The following is a 20,898-nucleotide window of genomic DNA, read 5'->3' on the forward strand; positions in this document are numbered from 1 at the left end:
GATTTTTTTTTCGACAATTATATCGTTATTTGCTTAAATGTATCTTCACCAATGTTAAGATGTGGAAAAATCTTCGGAATATTACAAATGTGTAATTTTACAGGATTTGTTTCCAAGTGTAAACTTTTTTGATACGCACTGTATATTTGCAACTTATTTTGTTACAAGAAAGACCTATACAGTCTCCACGTGCTTTTATTTGTTTTTGTTTTTAATATTTGCTAAACTTTCTTCATCTCTCTGGCCCAATCTTCTCTCTGTATTTTTTTATCAATATCCCCTTTTGATGACCCTTTTCCCTTTACTCACCTTTCTCTGTCTACCTCCCATTGCCGTCTTTATCATTTTCCATGTCTTCTTTTCTAATACTTTTCATTTATTTTCAATGTACCTATTTATAGTGGTTATAATTAATTGTTCTTTAATCGAATGTAGAATAGAGTTCAATGGTTTAGTCAGACCCTTGTTTGATGACGTATTTTTATTGCAACATTATGTCACTATTATTCCAGATTGAGCGTCTTGATATCGAGTGCATTGATCTCAGTCAACGTCAGTCCGCATCACGTGATCTGGCTCAGTTCATTTGTAAGATGCCTAATCTCAGGGAACTTCATCTCGGGGATAGATATGGAACCACCAGTCCCTCACTTCATGACAAGTTCTATTCAACGTTATCATCCTTAGCATCGTCTGCAAAGGTATATTTTCAGTTCTTAGTTCTTATTTTCAGTTCTTATTTTCGTTCTCTTCATGTTTCATAGCATTTTCTTCCAATGATTGCAGTATGAAGTGATAAAGACATTCACTTTCTCAAACTGAAATTTGTCTAATTTTATATACCAGAGAAAAAGATGTATCATTATGATTTGAACATTTTGTATAGGCATAAAGCGTTTGACCAAATTTGTATTATTTTATTATTCTGTATTTTCCCAGCGTGTTTGTCCCATAGAAGACACTGATAGATTTTTTTTCGACAGTTATATCGTTATTTGCTTAAATGTATCTTCACCAATGTTAAGATGTGGAAAAATATTCAGAATATTACAAATGTGTAATTTTACAGGATGCGTTTCCAAGTGTAAACTTTTTTGATAGGCACTGTATATTTGCAACTTATTTTGTTACAAGAAAGACCTATACAGTCTCCACGTGCTTTTATTTGTTTTTGTTTTTAATATTTGCTAAACTTTCTTCATCTCTCTGGCCCAATCTTCTCTCTGTATTTTTTTTAATCTATATCCCCTTTTGATGACCCTTTTCCCTTTACTCACCTTTCTCTGTCTACCTCCCATTGCCGTCTTTATCATTTTCCATGTCTTCTTTTCTAATACTTTTCATTTATTTTCAACGTACTTATTTATAGTGGTTATAATTAATTGTTCTTTAATCAAATGTAGAATAGAGTTCAATGGTTTAGTCAGACCCTTGTTTGATGACGTATTTTCATTTCAACATTATGCCACGATTATTGCAGATTGAGCGTCTTAATATCAAGTACATTGATCTCAGTCATCGTCAGTCTACATCACGTGATCTGGCTCAGTTCATTTGTAAGATGCCTCATATCAGGGAACTTCATCTCGGGGATAGATATGGAACGAACAGTCCCTCACTTCATGAAGAGTTCTATTCAACGTTATCATCCTTAGCATCGTCTGCCAAGGTATATTTTCAGTTTCTTAGTTTCGTTCTCTTCATGTTTTACAGCATTTTCTTCCAATTAGTGCATTATGAAGTGATGAGGATATTCACATTCTCAAGCTGAAATTTGTCTAATGTTTTATACCAGAAGAATGATATATATTATTATAGTTTCATCATTGTGTAAAGGCATAAAGCGTTTTGCCCAATTTGTATTATTTTTTTTATTCTGTTGAACATTCTTTTCTATTACCATGATTTCATTTTAACAGTTTGAAATTTTAATTTCAATCCGGTAGTTATTCCAGGAAACCGAGATAAGCAGACTTTGCTTCAAAGTTGATTTCCTTTTCTTTTTGTCTCACCTGCTTTTTTCGATGGCGGCGGCGTCAATACCAAGTCTTAACCTGAGGTTAAGTTTTTTTAAATGACAGCATAACTTAGAAAATATATAGATTTAGTTCATGAAACTTATACATAAGGTTAATCAAGTATCACTGAACATCTTGCATGGGTTTCACGCCACATGATCAAGGCCACAGGTCATTTAGGGTCAATGAACTTTGGCCGAATTTGGGCTATCTGTTGAATTACCATAACTGAAAATTTATGGATCTGATTCATGAAACTTAGAAATAATAATAATCAAGTATCACCGAAGATCCCGTGCGAGTTTCAGGTCACATGATTAAGGTCAAAGGTCATTTAAGGTCGATGAACTTTGGCCACGTTAGAGGTATCTGTTGAATTGCCATCATATTTCTATAAGTGTATTGGTCAACTTTATAAAACGTGGAAATAAGAGTAACCAATTATCACTGAACATCTTGTGTGAGTTATAGTAGTTATCAAAAATCAGCACTGCAGCTATATTAAATCGCGTGATGCAGGTGAGACGGCCAGAGGCATTCCACTTGTTTGTTCTTTATATTTTACTTAAGTTTGTATTTCAATTTGTGTTTGAATTGAAATAGCAGCAAAATGAATTCAATCAATCTATAATGATATTCTTGATTTCTCCTTCTTATAGTCCTTATAGTCACACACTCCAGTCCGCTAATTATACTAAATCCCTCTTTCATGGGACGTACTGTACTTTACATTTTCTCTCCTGAATGATTAAAGACCGTTATAATTTTTATTTCAGATTTGTCATACATGTAGGTCAGGAGAGGTTCATTTGATTTTTTATTGAAATGAACCATTATTTGTTAGTCTTTTCCCTTGTTCACAAGTACGTAAATAATAATAGAACAAATAACGACAGACGCGTCCGTCTAGTAATGTACATAATGTCTAAAATATTACGTTCAAATGATAAACTATGAACCTGTAGGTGCCATTTGAATGTTAATTGTTTCATCAAATATATTCGGAGGCTGTTTCTTCTAATTCAAAACAAGCAATTTGAATATCCTTGTACCTTCGAATTTAATCGAAATTTAAATGAATATGACATATAACCTAAGTGGCTCACAATAGAGGTAACCTGTATGTTCTATTCCTTTATTAAGGCCTTGTTTCATGCTGAACGCAATATAATTTGAATTGATAAAGCAAACTCAGAGAAATCACATGTTGATAATTTGATCTAAACTACATGGAATAAGGAAGATTGCTTTTGGTGAAGCAGTTTAATACATGTCTTCATGAATCTGCAATGACCATTATGAAGACGCTTATGATGACATTTCAATATCATTTTTATATTGTATGAAATTACATTAATTCAAGCATTGTCAACAGTGAATGAACAAAAATAAGATTTTTATTACAACACTGTTGTATTTTTCCGACTGGTTTCGTTGCAAGTGAGACATACCATATCCAAATGTTTAATTCTGTATTGATATCGAAACAAAAGAAAGCCGGGAACTGAAATCATCAGCACAACAATTGCAGTCTTCCTGACAGCGTAATTGACTGTTTTCGCAAAATAATAATTATTGAAATTCAATGATTAAATTATACATCAGATATTGCCGGAATTTACAGTTTTTGGTCGTTGAATTTAACATTACTTAGATATAATTATTTCACCCCGGGGTACCATTTAAACTGCAAGGATATATATTTACACTGGCAAAGTCATAGAGAAGATGAGACAAAGGTAGAAAGGATGGTATCTTAATAGTTTCCAGCTGATATAGAAATATGAATATAAATATATTGAAAAACATTAGCGATTTGTAAGAAGGCAGTATATAGGCCGACATATCCATTATTTCTTTACGAGATGAAATGACTTTGATGTCTTTTTCAATGTCTTTTTAGAAATTTCAAATGTTGCATAACGAATACATAATACCCGGATAACCATGCCTATTTAATGAATGATGAATCTTCACGTAACACCAAAGGTTTTTTCATTAAAGGAAATATGGCAAATAAACAGCCTTTGATTAGATAAACATTATCATGATTAAGAATAATTATGTTTCCATTCATCGTTGTTAGAGCTAATTACTGTGATTTTCATAACATGTGATCGACGAAGAGTAATTCACAATAAGTCGATGATCCAGGTTTGTTCATTTAACCGAATGTAGAATAGAGTTCAATGGTTCAATTAGACCCTTGTTTGATGACGTATTTTTTTAACATTATGTCACTATTATTCCAGATTGAGTGTCTTGACATCAATTACACTGATCTCAGTCAACGTCGGTCTGCATCGCGTGATCTGGCTCAGTTCATTTGTAAGATGCCCCATCTCAGGGAACTTTGTCTAGGTGATGAAAACTACACACCCACATTTCATGACGAGTTCTATTCAACGTTATCATCCTTAGCATCGTCTGCCAAGGTATATTTTCAGTTTCTTAGTTTCGTTCTCTTCATGTTTTACAGCATTTTTTTCCAATTAGTGCATTATGAAGTGATGAGGATATTCACATTCTCAAACTGAAATTTGTCTAACGTTTTATACCAGAGGAATGATATATTATTATAGTTTCATCATTGTGTAAAGGCATAAAGCGTTTTGCCCAATTTGTATTATTTTTTTTTATTCTGTTGAACATTCTTTTCTATTACCATGATTTCATTTTAACAGTTTGAAATTTTAATTTCAATCCGGTAGTTATTCCAGGAAACCGAGATAAGCAGACTTTGCTTCAAAGTTGATTTCCTTTTCTTTTTGTCTCACCTGCTTTTTTCGATGGCGGCGGCGTCAATACCAAGTCTTAACCTGAGGTTAAGTTTTTTTAAATGACAGCATAACTTAGAAAATATATAGATTTAGTTCATGAAACTTATACATAAGGTTAATCAAGTATCACTGAACATCTTGCATGGGTTTCACGCCACATGATCAAGGCCACAGGTCATTTAGGGTCAATGAACTTTGGCCGAATTTGGGCTATCTGTTGAATTACCATAACTGAAAATTTATGGATCTGATTCATGAAACTTAGAAATAATAATAATCAAGTATCACTGAAGATCCCGTGCGAGTTTCAGGTCACATGATTAAGGTCAAAGGTCATTTCAGGTCGATGAACTTTGGCCACGTTAGAGGTATCTGTTGAATTGCCATCATATTTCTATAAGTGTACTGGTCAACTTTATAAAACGTGGAAATAAGAGTAACCAATTATCACTGAACATCTAGTGTGAGTTATAGTAGTTATCAAAAATCAGCACTGCAGCTATATTAAATCGCGTGATGCAGGTGAGACGGCCAGAGGCATTCCACTTGTTTGTTCTTTATATTTTACTTAAGTTTGTATTTCAATTTGTGTTTGAATTGAAATAGCAGCAAAATGAATTCAATCAATCTATAATGATATTCTTGATTTCTCCTTCTTATAGTCCTTATAGTCACACACTCCAGTCCGCTAATTATACTAAATCCCTCTTTCATGGGACGTACTGTACTTTACATTTTCTCTCCTGAATGATTAAAGACCGTTATAATTTTTATTTCAGATTTGTCATACATGTAGGTCAGGAGAGGTTCATTTGATTTTTTATTGAAATGAACCATTATTTGTTAGTCTTTTCCCTTGTTCACAAGTACGTAAATAATAATAGAACAAATAACGACAGACGCGTCCGTCTAGTAATGTACATAATGTCTAAAATATTACGTTCAAATGATAAACTATGAACCTGTAGGTGCCATTCGAATGTTAATTGTTTCATCAAATATATTCGGAGGCTGTTTCTTCTAATTCAAAACAAGCAATTTGAATATCCTTGTACCTTCGAATTTAATCGAAATTTAAATGAATATGACATATAACCTAAGTGGCTCACAATAAAGGTAACCTGTATGTTCTATTCCTTTATTAAGGCCTTGTTTCATGCTGAACGCAATATAATTTGAATTGATAAAGCAAACTCAGAGAAATCACATGTTGATAATTTGATCTAAACTACATGGAATAAGGAAGATTGCTTTTGGTGAAGCAGTTTAATACATGTATTCATGAATATGCAATGACCATGATGAAGACGCTTATGATGACATTTCAATATCATTTTTATATTGTATGAAATTACATTAATTCAAGCATTGTCAACAGTGAATGAACAAAAATAAGATTTTTATTACAACACTGTTGTATTTTTCCGACTGGTTTCGTTGCAAGTGAGACATACCATATCCAAATGTTTAATTCTGTATTGATATCGAAACAAAAGAAAGCCGGGAACTGAAATCATCAGCACAACAATTGCAGTCTTGCTGACAGCGTAATTGACTGTTTTCGCAAAATAATAATTATTGAAATTCAATGATTAAATTATACATCAGATATTGCCGGAATTTACAGTTTTGGGTCGTTGAATTTCACATTACTTAGATATAATTATTTCACCCCGGGGTACCATTTAAACTGCAAGGATATATATTTACACTGGCAAAGTCATAGAGAAGATGAGACAAAGGTAGAAAGGATGGTATCTTAATAGTTTCCAGCTGATATAGAAATATTAATATAAATATATTGAAAAACATCAGCGATTTGTAAGAAGGCAGTATATAGGCCGACATATCCATTATTTTTTTTACGAGATGAAATGACTTTGATGTCTTTTTCAATGTCTTTTTAGAAATTTCAAATGTTGCATAACGAATACATAATACCCGGATCACCATGCCTATTTAATGAATGATGAATCTTCACGTAACACCAACCAGGTTTTTTCATTAAAGGAAATATGGCAAATTAACAGCCTTTGATTAGATAAACATTATCATGATTAAGAATAATTATGTTTCCATTCATCGTTGTTAGAGCTAATTACTGTGATTTTCATAACATGTGATCGACGAAGAGTAATTCACAATAAGTCGATGATCCAGGTTTGTTCATTTAACCGAATGTAGAATAGAGTTCAATGGTTCAATTAGACCCTTGTTTGATGACGTATTTTTTCAACATTATGTCACTATTATTCCAGATTGAGTGTCTTGACATCAATTACACTGATCTCAGTCAACGTCGGTCTGCATCGCGTGATCTGGCTCAGTTCATTTGTAAGATGCCCCATCTCAGGGAACTTTGTCTAGGTGATCAAAAGTACACACCCACATTTCATGACGAGTTCTATTCAACGTTATCATCCTTGGCATCGTCTGCAAAGGTATATTTTCAGTTTCTTACTTTCTTCCAATTATTGCAGTATGAAGTGATAAGGATATTCAAATTCTTCAACTCAAATTTGTCAAATGTTATATACCAGAGGAACGATATGTAGTTCGAACATTTATATAGACATAACGCGCTTGGCCCAGTTTGTATTATTATATTATTCTGTTAAACATTCTTAATTATTATCATAATTTCATTATAATCCGCTATTCCAGGGAACCGAAATGAGCAGACATAATTGCTTCAAAGTGGATTCCCTTTTCTTTTATATTTTACTTAACTTCGTTTTGTAGTTTGCGTTTGAATTGAAAGAGAAGTAGAATAAATTCAGTCAATATATCAATCAATCATGATAATCTTAATTTCACCATCTTATAATGACATAACCCAGCCTGCAACAAAAAAGGGCTTTCCTTCCCCAGCCCAAGAAGCATTCAACGTTAGCCTATTGTCTGCGGTTGTGTGTGTGTTTGTGGAGGGGAGGGATGCTTGTTTTCAACCAGGGGCTGAAATCTCTCCCAAAAGGTAGGGGGGACAAGGGTCTGGAAAATTTGACAAGCAAAAAAAAAAAGAAAAGGCTATTACCTAAAATTTAAGGTCATTTCGACGAAAATGTATTTGACAAGCAAGCAAAAAAAAGGACATCTCGTCTCAAAACGCACGTTTTATTCCCATTTTGAGTGATATATTTCTTAGCCTCACCAAAGACCAAAAATAGTAGGGGGACATTTGATATTGTGTCCCCCTACTATTTTGAGTAGAGGGGACACGTCCCCCCTGTCCCCCTGGATTTCCGCCCATGTTTCCAACCATCCGTTGAATAGGTAAAAATCAAGCATGTTTTTATCCAACCTTTTCTTAACCTTGCGTCAATCATATTTTACGCTTTTGGTCTCATATGGAAGAGGAAAAGATGGCTGATCGATGTATTATTTGTTTTTCCAAAATAGTAAAAGCCAGAAAAACTGACTAAAAATTGCAAATTTTTCTCGTGCAAATTAGATTCGTAGCACCATTTTAATAACAATAATAATAATAATAGGCATTTATATAGAGCCATCTATCTAGAAATATTCTATTCCGAGGCGCGTTGTTATTATTATTAACCCGGCTTTAGCTCGAGCTGCCTCTCAGCGCTCATGCATTCAAGGAATTAATCCTGCCGGGTTTTTTTCCATTGTTTTAATTCAGTCATGCATGCGTTATATAAATGTTGAGGTATCAAATAAAAGAATTGAAGCATTATTATTTTTCCATTAATTTTATGAGGAAAAGTTACGATTCTAATGGCAAAAAATACATTTATTCCGGTGTCCCTATTTTCGGTGACGCAATGTACTTTACATTTTCCTTTTTGAATGATATTAGACCATTAACATTTTTATTTTAGGTTTGTCAAAGGTCAGGAGGTAGGGGTTTATTTGATTTTTTTATTGAAATGAACCATTACTTGTTAGTCTTTTCCCCTGTTGACAAGTACGTATATAATAGAAACAAACGATGAAAGAACAAATAACGACAGACGCGTCAGTCTGGTAATGTACGTGATGTTTCATTTTAATCATGATAATCTTGATTTAAAGCTTTCTTTTTTGTGTGTGTTTTGAAAAAAAAATAAATCTAGTTACATTTTGCAAGGTTTATGAAAAAGGCAATTTGTCATTTCAAAGTTAATTTACAGCCATCAAGATGCATACAATATTCGAAATGACAAACATTAGTCCAGTCTTTTATTATATAAAAAACAGCAAATGTTTGATTAGTGCTATCGATGTAAAAAAAACAATAATAATTAAAAACGATCGGAAAAATATTTCTTTTAGCACATTCTCTACATTACCAATATGAACCAAAATTTGTATAGGGTTAAAAGCTCATTTTATTTGAATTGTTCATGAGCACGGAAGATGAACACAAAATTGTTTTTTTTTTCTCTCTGGTTCGTTTCTTTCCATTTGTTTCAATTAAACTTTACATGTATATGCATTCGTATCTCATGAAATTATGATGTTGTCTAATTATCTTTTGCATAAGGATTTGTAATGAATGTACCTCCATGACCTCAGACAATGGCCCAAGAAGTGAAATTTGCGTCTACTGTTCAGTCAAAACTTTTATTTCTTAGAGTTTGTATCAATTTGCCACTATGCTTTATTTCTGTAAAATAAAACATAATGTGATAAACACATCCAGAACTGAAGGTGCTTAAGTTAATAGACTCATCCAACATTAACGATAGTCTGTAGTATGAAAATCATTAATTTCAGTATGATTTTGATGTGGTATTTTTCATGGCGTACAAAATGAAGATTGTTAGATTTATGCTTTAAATGAAACAAGCATCTTGAGCACAGAACCCGTCTACATAATGATGAATAAATTGATAGGTATTTATATAGCGCCATCTATCAAGACGTAATCTAATCCGAGGCGCACTGCTAATTATTATTATTACTCGACTTAAGCTATAGCTGCCTTTCAGCGCTCAGTGCATTTGAGAAAATTAATTCTGCCGTGTATCCATTAATGTTCCTCACTTGGGTTGGGTGCAGCACAGCTTCGATAAATTGCTCTACATATCAATTATTAGTACTTAAAATCCAACCTTATAATTCATTGTTTCTTACGTTATTCGAATTCAATATAGTTATTATGATAGTTTTATTCATCAGTTAAGATAGCAAATCATGTTTTGGTTCCATTGGTGCTATTGTGTTCAATAAACCACTGCAGTTCTTGAAATTAATTTAATAAATCTATTTATCAAAACCTAAAATCCTTTTAAAAGCATTTTAAATGTTAGTAATTCATGAACCCTCCAAGTTATTGTGCTATAACCAAACATGTGTTTCATCTGACTAAAAGGACTATATATTTTACCCTTTTTTATTGTGTATTTTCTTTCAGTTAATAATCGGGCCGATACTTTCATAAATACGGAGTGTGGTATGTTAGCAGATATGCAAAACGCGATTTCGATGAAGATTTTATATTATGATATCTTTTTGTATTACCATGATTACAGCCATACTAGATTGGTGTATTGTTTCCTGGATGATATTCATGATAAATTTGATTTTTATATTCACATTTCTGTCTACCGCTTAATGTACTGTAACCTTGATTTCATCTTTATGTTACTATTATATCAGATTGAGATTCTTGTTCTCGGAGAGTATCTCAGTCAACGCCCATCTGCATCACGTGATCTTGCTCAATTCATCTGTAAGATGAATCATCTGAAAAACCTCAAACTCTTCGGTCAGTATCATGATGACTTCTACTCAACAGCATTGTCGATGGCATCAACTACAAAGGTAATATATGTTAGGAGGTTTTTACATGTAAAAAAGTAGCACTTACAAGCAAACCATACAAGTTTTGATTTTTGTTCATGCTCTTCATTCGGCTGCCATTAATTTGTCTAATGGGGCTATGATGCCTCATATAAGGTGGAATTGTACATATCTTTACTGAATTGTTATTCTTGTAAATCTTATTTCATTCTTTCAAGTATGTTTCAGGTATTAAAGTAGCACCTTTCTTAGTTCAATTAATTATAGAGTGTTATGAACATTTTATTCAGCAACATGGTTTGATTGGTGCTATTGTGTTTCATATAGCACTTGCAATTCTTGATATTAAATGAATAATTCCATTTATCAAAACCTAAAATCTGACTAAAACGACTATATATTTCACCTTAAGTTTTTATGGTGTATTTTCAATTAATAATCAGGCCGATACTTTAACAAATACGGAGGATGGAATGTAAGCAGATATGCAAAACGCGATTTCCATTAAGATTTTGTTATTATCATGATTATGATAACAATGTTTATTACCATGATTGCAGCCATACTAGATTGGTGTGTTGTTTCGTAAATAATATAATAATTAAAATAATATATGTTAGGAGGTTTTAGATGAAAAATGTAGTACAAAAAAGCCATACAAGTTTTAATTTTTTTTAATAATCCTCATTCTATTGACATCATGTCTAATGAGGCTATGATTAACTGTACAAATCGATATTTTTCATATCCATACTGAATTGTTAATATATCAATTGTCAATTAATAGTTAACAGTAGCCATGAACCAATTGTATAAGTCTTTCGGCCATTGTTTACATTTTCGTTAAAGAATCTAAAACAAATGAGCAAGGGATTAGTGCCCCCTTATTTGATTCTTGAGCTCTACCAAATGATACATAATGAACTGATGATTTAAGCATAATGCAATAAGATGTATGTGTTTTTTCCTGTTAATTTTCGAATCGTATTGTGTTTTGACGAGGGCTTTTTAATGCAATGGAAAACATATCGAGTATTAAAACTGATTGACCCATTAACCTCGTCTGCATTACTAGTATAGTCATGATAAATATGTATCACATGACGAATAGGCCTGTAAGTTTTACCCAATTACGCAAAGTTGTTATCTAAATTTACTTTCGGATATATAACACACTTCGTAATGCAGATTAAGGTTTAACACTTAGCAGATTAAATGAAGGTGTGTTATGCGGGATATTTTAGCAGGATAAATTTTCCCAAAATGTGGTGCGTGACATTTTCGTTCTGGTCCTTCTCTATATAAATCAATTTCTCGTTTTCTTTTCTTCTGTATTGGGATTTGTGAATTAGATTTGTTTATTTTTTCATTCTAATTTTAATTTCAGCTGTTATGATTAAACTACAATCTTGATACACTAGGGGGCATATCAGGCTCAAAAAGAGATGTATATGTATTCGTCGACATAGCAATAAATGAACATCGGATTACAGATGAAAACCACAACATGATTGTTCCTTTATTACAAAGGCAAACAAATTTATTCGCTGCTTTCAATCTATCGCTGTTTTTTTTTTTTTTGCTTCTCTTTCCAGCTCGGCCCCCTCAAAATATTTAGTTCTTTCAGCCACAGATTGTGATTGCACTGATGAATGTACGAGGGTGTGGAAGAGAAATGCGTTATGTTTTCTAGCCATACCGAGCCCGCATACCATTTTGCTGCACTTCGAAGGGTTACATTGAATGAAAATAAAAATAAAACGAGCTTTCTAGTTTGTTTCAAAAACCGGATGTCAAATGAGACTTTGCTCAAATTCATAAAATAGTTATGTACACATTTTAATTATCAAGCAGATGAGGAAACCGAAGAAGTCACCCACTTACAATTGTATTTTGATATATTTCTCATCATGTAAAACACATTTGATTTGTCTCTAATCAAGTACACGGCAAAAAGTGCGGTGTTAACCGGTGAACTTAGAGGACTACACCAGTTATTTTACACCGGTGTCAAATTGGTGGTGTTAGTTTTACACATATAGGTGTTTTTGCAACACCTTTTTTTGTTAAATTTACACTATTTGGTGTTATGCTTAATCTCTAGGGTGTAATTTTAACACCTCAGGGTGTGGTCCTCTATTAACACCAATTTGTGTCAGTTTTAACACCGCAGTTTTTACGGTGTAAATTGTAACGTCACTGTGTTTTGATGTAGAGTCTCTGTACTGTAAAAATAAAATCTTGTTGAATTAAAACGAGAAAATATAAAATAGATAGTAAATTACAAGTATCCGTTTGCATATTGGTATGCTACGCATAGTGTGTTTTGTGAATACAAAAAAATCTATGCCTTAAGCCTTCTATTTTAAATCAAATTTTGATGAAATCATCAGTGCTATGCTATTTCTTTTATTTGTCTCGCTTTATTTTCTGTGCAATTATAGGTTCGCTCAGTGGCGTACCGTGGGTCACGGCATGGGGGGGGGACCAGAAAAAAATTCGGGTCACTTAGGGAGCGCGCGATGCGCGCTCCCTAGTTGTCAGGTATACTGACCTAATAGAGATATTTTAAGGACATGCAGTGCCATCGAACGAATATGTATCTCACTGATTAAATAATGCGAGCGCGAAGCGCTAGCTGAAAATTTTTGATATTGAGGGCTAAAAATTGACATTATATGCAAATTGTTTTGTAATCATGATACTTAACTGTCTCGTCAAACAAACAATGCGAGCGCGAAGCGCGAACTAAAATTGTTGTATATACTGACCCTAAAGAAGGAAATTTTAAGGATTATATTTTAGAATTCATTAAGAGTATAAATATCTCACTATAGTCATCTAATGCTAGTACCATCCTTTGCTGATTTTGTTACAATTACATCTAAACACAGTCATGAAGCACCTTTTGTAGTCATGTAATCATGATTATCATACGTATCTTACTAGTCAAATACTGCAAGCGCGAAAGCGCGAGCTGAAAATTGAGGAAATATAGACCCGAAGAGGGGCATTCTAAGGGGTGTTTGTAGGAATTCTCTAAGACCCTATGTATTTGACTAACCAAATGATGCGAGCGTGAAGCGCGAGCTGAAATTTTTGTATATATTGATTCCAAACATGGATATTTTAAGGAATATAGCTACGATTCCATTAAGTCAGAGTATACATATCTCACCATAGTAATCTAATGCCGAGTGCCAAGCGCTTGCTGATTTTGTTAAAATTACATCTAAGCACATGGAGCACTTTTTGAAGTCATTGTAATCATGATTATCATACGCATCTCACTAATGAAATACTGCGAGCGCGAAGCGCAAGCTAAATTTTTTTGATATTCAGATCACAAAAATTGACATTTCAAGGACTGATTTTAGGAGTTCATGAAGAGCAGAAATCTCACCAATCCACTAATGCGAACGTTAGCACGGACAGGAAATGTTTTATATTAAGACCTTAAAATAGGGCAATAACTTTCAGTAGTCATGAAAAAGAAGAATATATCACTACTTAAAACAATAATAACCCTAATTGCGAGGAAATATATTATTTTATTGTATATTGATTTGGAAACGGGAGGCTTTAGTACAGCAGTTTTATATATCTCGTTAAAAAGTCTATGTGAGCACCAGGAACAATTGGAACAATGAAGACACAATTAAGCAAATAATGTTTTATAAAGTTGTGAAAAAATGCTCCTTATGTTATATAACATAATATAACACTATATGATAAACAACAATTTCTTCTTTCCCCACTACGTTTCTCTTCCTTGTTCCCTCTTTTTCTCCTTTTCCCCGTTTTTTTTTTGGCCAGCCGATGGGGGGGGGGGGCACATGCCCCCCATGCCCCCCGTAGTTACGCCACTGGGTTCGCTGTTCGTATTCATGAAATAATTTGCAAGACATGTTAGTTTATAAGTCAATTTAGTCTTTAAATTCGAAAGCATATTCTGAATATGGGGTGCAGGAAAAGTTACTAGGAATCTTAATGCTTTTTTAAATTATGATTAAAAGGGCAATAATACAATCGTAGTAAAGAAAACACTTCATTGATGACTTGTTAAGGATGATTTTTCATCTTAAGTGTTTTGAATAATTTCTCTCTCTCTCCATTCTCTCCTCCATTGTGTAAATTATATTGTTCATTTTACATGACTTTGTGAATTAATCTGTTGTCTTAAGTATGTACATGTATGTGCACGGCATGTACACAATTTCCATTCGTTGACAATTTGTGAATAATTATACTTTCTCATACGTATGCTTATATATTGTTAGTCGATGTGGATGGTAATAAATATAATGTTTCCACTAGTATGATGTGTTGTCATCTCTTTGGTTCACTATTATTTTTTCATCTATTGTAGGATAAATGCAACACGAGCTCAACTGTGACTGATCTGACCGTTACTGATTAGGCACTAGAAGGATGGCAGGATTGTGGATCGATGTTTGACAATGTGAAGAGGATCACCATACAGGTATGGTGCACGATCAGATGTGACGTCATCCAGAGGATCCATCTACCAGCAGCGACAGAGCTCACCATTCAAACACATGAGCCTGTGGATCGCCCGGCTCCTCTCCACGATGATCCCACTTCACTACCCAATGCACTTCACAAAGTCTCATCTCAGCTTGTCAAGGTCACATTCACAGATCTCAACATCGGTAATAGTGAGGTTAGAGACATCATTCAAGCTTTCAGATCATCGGACGACCTCAAACTTCTGAAGATCGTAAGGTATGATATATTTAGTTTATTTAATACTCCGTTTGGTCATGACGAGCGTTTATCGGTTGATATATAGGTGCACCATTTTCAATTTTTCAAGGTTTGATTCTTTATTGTGGAGAGTAGGTTTTTCCTGAAATTATAATAAGAACCCCTTTTGGAACTCCGTGACAATGTTAAACATGTACTTTTGAATATAATACATCATGCATATACAGTGCATGAATAACGTAAAATAAAAGCTCATCATAGAGCAAAAAAAAACGAAAATGCATTATTGGTACGCCATGCTACTCTTTACCATATAGAGATAAAAGCTATGATACTCTAAAATTAAATCCCTCTTTAGCATTTCTGTCTACAATGTGGAACCCCACGAATTGACATGATTATTATAATGTAACATAGTTTAGATCCTACCAAATGTTTCCATCCTTGAATTAGCGTAATGATTTGTTGTCTAACACTTCACTTTGTGTTCCTGGGCAATGGGCATGCATGGGGTAGCGCGCTTCTGGTTAAGGACGACAATACCTTGCTCTAACATTTTATTTCATTTCATTTGTTGTAAATCTAGTTTCCTTGTAGTTACAATCTAATCCCTGCAACAAATAATTAAACTTATCAGTTTTGTCTCCGCCTTTGCCGGTGTTTTTACTTTGCGTTCCCCAGAGCAGACCCACCAAACACCAGCCTTCCCCCATATAAGATACACAAAATATTTCTTCTCTACACGTTAATACTATTAGATTCATACGATGTGGGACTGATGGGAGATTAGATCGTTCTAGTATTGATTCCGATGATGATCATAAGGTAAAGGTGGAGATAGAACGTGGCAAACCAGTTGGGTAAGTCATAAGACCTCGTTTTATCAAACAATTCCCCTTTTCAACATATTTAGTTCAAATTTCTTCTACAGAGGAATTAGCTATTTTTTAGGTGTTTTTTTTTCGTGTTTGTTTCTCATGTACGAATTTTCTGTCTCCATTTACAATTGGCCATGATATATGGCGAGCATCATTGCCTTTTTTCAGATATACAACCAAATAGTATGCAAAATAAATCTTTTCCTTGCATTGTGCTCTTCCATCTTATCTCCTTATGATATATATCAAATATTCTGATAGAAAGTATGCCCTCGAATATTTATAATGAAGCAATATATGTGTTTTGGGTCGCGTAGTCTTAAGTAAAGAAATCATATTGTAAATCTGCACTAGGGGGGGGGGAGTCAAAAATAACACGAGCTGACTAAAGTTTAGAGTGTTTAAAAGAGTTGAAAGTCAGATGATCTCCCATACTTTTTTCTTGTTTAGACATGAATAAAAATATGAACTGAAAATCTATAGCCAAACAAAACCTAAAATCAGCTAAAGAAACCAAATTCTTTCACTCCTTGGCATAGCTACCACTATTTTCTCACTTTATCATGATTATTTCGACCTAGTTGAAATTTTCAGGAACCTAATTATTCAACAAAGAATTTGACCACTTTATCATATTTGTATCATTTTGAAGAATGAAAATAAATTTGAATTGAATTGAATAATGTTAAGGAGACCATCTGATAATGCAAAGTATACCTCGTTAGCTTACAATGCGTTACTTGAAAATCGAACATGATTTTGTTTTTCAGTGGGGAAATATATTCATCCTATCACGTTGTGAACTTATTAATGAGTACCTTCTCAGCATGGTACACGCTGATTTACTACACTCACTACGCACACGCTATTACGAAAATTACCTGTCCTAATAAGGAATCCTCTTCTGACTTTCCCCCCTCTTGTCTCATGTACATATTATTTTCTTATCTAGTCTTGCCCTGTTCTGCTTCTTGTTATGTCTTGTCTTCTATGTTTTGCCATTCCCTGTCTCCCTCTTCTTTTTTTCTGTGTATTATGCTTGATATATCCTTCACAGCGGAGACCTGTTTGTGTGACTAGCTTTGCATTTGGTCAGTGATTTAAAATATGTTTACATTAATCTGATTTCCACCTATCTGTTCCTTCTCTTTTTTCTTTCCTTTATTATGTACGCATACATAAATAAGTTCACAATTTTTTTTTCATTTCCAGGGAGGATTCACGCTTTACAAGCTTTGCCTTTAGTGGACCTCCCCCCCCCCCCTCATTACCATTTATATGCTAAATTGTATTTTTTTAGTGAAGTAAGAATGTTAATCTGTAACATTGTTTCTGATTTATATTACTTAGCATTATTTTTCGAATGGAAATAGAATAATGAATTTAATATAGTATCTGGATATAAAAACCGCCCAAGTCTAATTTTCTTGGTGAAATTGAGTTATACATTGAAAATTATTTCTTATACAATGACTCATCTTGTGTACAAATGATAAATCTAAAATCATCTCAGAAATATCTTCAAGAAAGATAATCTGGTATGAGTGTAAAGAAAAGCCCAAGTCCAGGACATGGGCTTTTCTTACATTCATATCATAGCGACCTCTGATTCCTTTACTACCTACTACAGAATTCTACCACGTATATGAATGTATGATGTTCCAGGTCCATATGATTCGTAAAGCGACCCAAATTCACCAGATAAAAGAACCAACCCACAATTAACGGGAACATTAATGTTCCTCAAAAATTATGCACTTTTGTCATATATCAGATGACAAATACGATACTTAAATTTGTTTTATGATATTCTGTAATTTCGTCAAATATAGGCCTACATTAATTGCCCCCCCCCCCAAAAAAAAAAAAAAAAAATCAGTATTTTTTTCCGATTTTCTCGAAATGACGTCCTAAGGACTTGGGCCTGTTTCATATTCATATGTCCAAATGAATCGAATTTAATATAAAGGTCACTGTGTCGGGTTGCGAAATTCCCGGGAATTTTCGCGGTGGAAACTTTTCATGGGAATAAATGGGAAATTACTGGGAATTTTGAGAATTCTCGGCAATTTACTGGAATTTTAAAGAATGTTGAAAAAAATAGACATTTTCTGATATTTATATACAGGAATTGAAAGGGTTACCATGGCAGATGAAGCTTGATTGTGCTTTGTCAGCAAGTTTAAAGCCAAATATGCTAAGACAGTCAGACAATGCAGAATTTCAATGAATATCAAGTAACAGTTGATTACTGTTGTAGTGGCTGAATGCTACGTGCGATGGCAGTTCATGTACACTGCATGCAAATGCTTTACACAAGGGATATACATACACACTGTTCATGCAATGATGCCTATTGGATATTTTAATATTGTTATTCATTATTAATATTTTATTCTCATTTTTTATTTATCATTTATTTCTGCATCGCAGAAGTGAGAATTTTGCGCTGTTTGTGGCGTTAATTTAATGAGGATAAATACAGATTGCTGGTTCAAGCTTAAAGTTTATTTCAGTTCAATTTACCCTCTCAGATCTAAATATATTTTTTTAATACTGTAGATCAAATATAATGAAACTGATATGAGATTGTCATTTAATATCATAAAACATATAATAATAGGCATTTATATAGCGTCATCTATCTAGAAATATTCTATTCCCAGGCGCGTTGTTATTATTATTACCCCGGCTTTAGCTCGAGCTGCCTCTCAGCGCTCATGCATTCAAGGAATTAATCCAATCCTGTCAGGTACCCATTCACCTCACCTTGGTCGAGTGCAGCACAATATGGATGAATTTCTTGCTGAAGGAAACTACGCCATGGCTGGGATTCGAACCCACGTCCCTCTGTTTCAAAGTCAGAAGACTTATCCACTGGGCCAAAACGCTCCACTTGATATGAAATTAATAACAAATTTCTCAATCTCAATCAATGAAGGTCAAAGGTCATTTGAGGTCAACAAACTTAGTGCATGTTTGTTTATCCATGGTTTATCCCTTTGTGAAAAAAAATATTCATCTTGATTGCTTTCAAAGTCAGCCATTATTGTTATTTCTTGCCCCCCCCCCCCCAGTTTTTTTTTTGAAATAAATTAGCATTGTAACATTTTTTTGTTCCTGGACCTGATTTTTCCCATTTGAAGACTCAAGCCAGTGCCATTGCCGCTGGTGGGAATAGTATGCTGTGCATAACTAGTCTGCAGGCACAGATCCTGAATGGAACTTTAATCAACAAGTGGGTCTCCACACAAAGACTAACAAATAAAATCTTGTTGCTTCCTGAGCGAGAGGGCCTTCAGTACACAAGTCGTGGGTAGGCTGCACATTCAGATCCTTAACTCGAGTTAAGGCTTTGCACAGTAGACAAGTGCAAATCCTTCTTCGGGGAAAGTGGTCTGAATATGCAGCCTGAAGTTTCTGCCAATGACTCCAGAAGAACTTTTTATTCAATAAAAAGTTGTATTTTTGCTAGTCTTGTATGAGGACCCACTTGTGGATCAAAGTTTCAATAAAGGTCTGTGCGTGCAGACTATTATGTAGGGGGTAATATTGTCTTAACGTGTTATTATAAAATGGCATAAAAACTACTGACATTCAAAGAAAAATGAAAAATAGTGTAATGCAAGGTTTTATTTTTCCCCATGTTGAATTGAAAAGCTTTAATGCTCCATCGTGTAATGGATACATGTACTATAATCTACAGTTTGATAAATAATTTACACCCTGGGCAATTTAAAAAATGAAAAATAGTTTTGATACAAATAGAAAACATAATATTCGAGGATATCAATTAATAATTTTGTTTTTAAAAACAGAATTTGTCACTCTCTGTGATAAAATGAAAAAACCCGGCTCCAGAAAATTCACGAAACTTTCCATGGAAATTTTCCGAAATCTCTGGAAAGTTACCGGCCCTTTTCAACCCTATCACTGTGTAATACCCCCCCCCCCAACGCTCCTTAAGCAAACGCGCCCTCTCCGATTCTATTTATTCATTTCATTCTCCCCTCACTTTCTCTCCAGACTCTATTAAATGCGAATCTCTCTTTGTATTACTCGTTAACTTCTCTTTTTCTATTTTCTTATTTTATTATTAGTCTTTTTTTTATTTCCAATACACAATAACCTTATTAATATGTGTATATTTCTCTCTCTTCTCTCACACACCACTGTACAGTAAGTACTTTAGAAGATGAAGTTGCGGCATCAAGGTCATGAATCAGACGAGCTTAATATTTAAGGATGGCAGCCAACAAGAAGCCATGAGTTATTTTATTTCGGAGTACCATAATTGGAACATATTTACTGACAATGAAGATCCCACACCTCAACCACTTGTTAATGTGTCGGTTAAATCATGGACCTATTAGACAATCAACGCTATCATTTCTTTGATCGAACGAGATCCGCCCCCAAATGATAATGTGCATCTTAATGAGAACATACAGGTATTTTGACAATAGCGATTACCATGGCGTATATCTCATTATTTTCAAAGCACAACTTTACTGGTTTTAGTTATGTTGGCTGATGCCCTGTGTTAGAGAATGCTTTTCAGTAGAAAAGCAGCAAAATTAGGAAGCAGCCGATTTTGTGAATAAATTATATTCTCATTTTATCTGCTGACTTCCGTACGCTCATAATGACCTCAATCAAACTAAGAAATAAACGCTCTCTACAAAATATGAGCCATGCATAATCTTGCACATGAGGATAAAAAAAAGGATTACAAATATAAGGCAATCA

The 20,898-nt window shown here is 33.8% G+C and overlaps 1 pseudogene; it reads left to right on the forward strand.

Moving 5' to 3' along the window:
* Window positions 1-1,369: 1,369 nt before the first annotated feature.
* LOC121414352 lies at window positions 1,370-16,135 on the forward strand (annotated as a pseudogene).
* The last annotated feature ends 4,763 nt before the right edge of the window (window positions 16,136-20,898 follow it).

This window comes from Lytechinus variegatus, chromosome 4 (assembly GCF_018143015.1).
Source record: "Lytechinus variegatus isolate NC3 chromosome 4, Lvar_3.0, whole genome shotgun sequence".
NCBI classification, from domain to species: domain Eukaryota; kingdom Metazoa; phylum Echinodermata; class Echinoidea; order Temnopleuroida; family Toxopneustidae; genus Lytechinus; species Lytechinus variegatus.